The 3151-nt window shown below is 35.4% G+C and overlaps 1 protein-coding gene across 6 annotated transcripts in view; it reads right to left on the bottom strand.

Moving 5' to 3' along the window:
• Window positions 1–55, bottom strand: part of LOC137631139 (multiple epidermal growth factor-like domains protein 6) — a 238290-nt gene extending 238235 nt beyond the window's left edge. For 5 of the 6 annotated variants that reach the window (XM_068362810.1, XM_068362813.1, XM_068362812.1 and 2 more), the window contains exon 1: window positions 1–55. This exon is cut by the window's left edge and continues 88 nt beyond it. The gene's annotated coding sequence lies outside the window, so the exon portion shown is untranslated. The other variant, XM_068362809.1, reaches the window with a different exon arrangement.
• Between the last annotated feature and the right edge of the window lie 3096 nt (window positions 56–3151).

Genomic DNA, 3151 nt, shown 5'->3' on the forward strand with positions numbered 1-3151 from the left:
ACTGAGAGTAGTCGAAGTGACTTATCCTCTTCACCAAGGTATAGCTGCCACTGGCTGGGTCTCGCTCTTCTTCTCCCAAGGCTCCACTTTCTCAGTGCGTTCCTCTGTTGAACTCGCAAGGCCACGCCTCCTTCCTTCCATCAGCCAAACCGGTCACTTAGGCTCGCATTAAACCACTTTTTAATTGCGTCATGGAAATACGTCAACTGACATACCAGATTAGTCCGTCAAATTTAATTTTCACTTTTTACCGCACACATACGAATTCAGTTTTCTTCCTAGTCATTCAAAAATATTTAGTCATTTCATTATATCTCTTTTATTTTATCTTACAACAAAATGAATATATATATATATATATATATATATATATATATATATATATATATATATATATATATATATATATAGATACATAATTATACACACACACACACACACACACACACACACACACACATATATATATATATATATATATATATATATATATATATATATATATATATATATGTGTGTGTGTGTGTGTGTGTGTGTGTGTGTGTGTGTGTATTACTCGACCTCGGAAATAGCACACCCAAAAAGGGTAGAGGGGAGAGGAGTAGTCATACCGCGGAGAGAGGGGGTGCGTGTGCGTGCGTATCAGTCTAAATATTTAGCCGCCACTATTGACGGGTTGCGTACACTAGTTTTAAACATATTTTTCAACATTTCAACATATATATATATATATATATATATATATATATATATATATATATATATATATATATATATATATATATGTATATAGGTAGTAGGTTGGCCTGTGCACCAGCCGGCCGTTGATATACTACCGCTAGATAGTTATGGGGTTCTTTGACTGGCCAGACAGTACTACATAGAACAATTCTCTCTGGTTACGGTTCCTTCCCTTTGCTTACACAGACACCGAATAGTCTGACCTATTCCTTATAGATTCTCCTCATTCATACACCTGACAACACTGAGATTGCCAAATAATTCTTCTTCACTCAATGGGTTATGTAGTACACTGTAATTGTTCAGTGGCTACTTTCCTCTTGGTAAGGGTAAGAGACTCTTTAGCTATGGTAAGCAGCTCCTCTAGGAGAAGGACACTCCAAAATCAAACCATTGTTCTCTGTTCTTGGGTAGTGCCATAGCCTCTCTACCATGGTCTTACACTGCCTTGGGTTAGAGTTCTCTTGCTTGAGGGTACATTCGGGCACACTTTTCTATTTAGTTTCTCTTCCTCTTGTTTTGTTAAAGTTTTTATAGTTTAAATAGGAAATATTTATTTTGATATTGTTAATATTCTTAAAATATTTTATTTTTCCTTATTTCCTTTCCTCACTGGGCTATTTTCCCTGTTGGGGCCCCTGGACTTATAGCATCCTGCTTTTCCAACTAGGGTTGTAGCGTAGCATTTAATGATATATATATATATATATATATATATATATATATATATATATATATATATATAAATATATATATATATATATATATATATATATATAGAGAGAGAGAGAGAGAGAGAGAGAGAGAGAGAGAGAGAGAGAGAGAGAGAGAGAGAGAGAGAGAGAGAGAGAGAGTGTATATATATATACATACATATATATATATATATATATATATATATATATATATATATATATATATATATATATATATATATATAGTCCTGCATTATCATGGAGTCTGTTCATGAGCATAGGAAGTGTAAAGTCAATGTTAGTGGATTAGTGGAGAACTATCAAACGAATTTCCAGTGAACAGTGGAGTACTTCTAGGGAATGTGTTGTCACCTATGTTTTTAATCTCCTCATGGATTTTGTAACACACAGAACAGTTGGGGATGGTGAAGAAGGACTGGACTGGATTGGTATCAGGAAATTAGCTGACCTAGAGTATGCTGATGACGGTGCCCTTATTAGCAGAACACGACAAGACTTGCAAAGCTTGCTTACCAGAATGCATGAAATATTACTTGAGATTGGGCTCAAGATAAATAGAAGAAAGACAGAGATGATAGGAATGGAATATGCAATGGAAGATGAAATATAATTGGAAGGAGAAAGAATTAATGAGGTGGAATCAGATATTTAGGAACTATGATCTCTAATACAGAATTTAGAATTTGAGTTTAATGAAAGATTGATAAAAGCAAATCAGACAATGGCTAGGTTGAGTAAAATTTGGAAATCAAATCGCTTGAAATTACATATAAAAATCAAGCTATATATCAGTTCAGTAAGATCAGTGTTATTGTATAGACATAAGTCATGGTAAAACAATTAAACAATATCCAACGGATTTTGCAGATTTGAGAATAAAGCGCTCAGAAGAATATTGAGATTTGAATGGTAGGACAGGATAAGAAATGAATGTGTAAGAGAGATTACTCAAGTGTCATATGTGGATGAGATCATGAAGAGGAGTAGATGGAGATGGTTTGGGCATGCTCTTCGCACTACCCAAGAGAGATTAGATCAGCAAACCTTCAACTGGGTTCCACAAGGCACTAGAAGAGTTGGAAGACCCAGGCGTACGTGCATGAGGACTATGAAACGTGAAGTAGGAGAAGATAAATGGAGAAGTATTGATTTAAAAGCTCAATATAGAGACGACCTGCGAAATTTAACCGAGGCCCTTTACGTCAATAGGCGTAGGAGGAGATGATGATGATAATGACGGGAGCGTGTGGGTCGTTTCTTAGCATCATTATGGAATTTTTAATTAATAGATCTCAAAGAGTTATTACTGATAGGCACCATATTGAGTATAGGAATGTGATATCTGGTGTTCCTCACGGTAGTGTTCTTGGCCCATTACTTTTCATATTATATGCACATGACATGTGGTTTGGCCTAGAAAACAAGCTAGTTTTATATGCAGATGATGTTACTCTTTTTGCACCAATTCCATCTCCTGAATGTAGATCTGTGATTGCTGAATCCCTTAATAGAGATCTGGCTAAAATTAGTTCATGGTGCAAGTTATGGGGTATGAAGTTGAATCCTAACAAATCTCAAAGTATGATTGTAAGCAGGTCAAGTACAGTTGCTCCTCAACATCCGGATCACAGCATTGATAATGTTTCTTTAACTTTGTCTGACTCTTAAAAGGTTAGGTGCGATTCACGACAGCA

This window comes from Palaemon carinicauda, chromosome 39 (genome assembly GCF_036898095.1).
Source record: "Palaemon carinicauda isolate YSFRI2023 chromosome 39, ASM3689809v2, whole genome shotgun sequence".
NCBI lineage: Eukaryota > Metazoa > Arthropoda > Malacostraca > Decapoda > Palaemonidae > Palaemon > Palaemon carinicauda.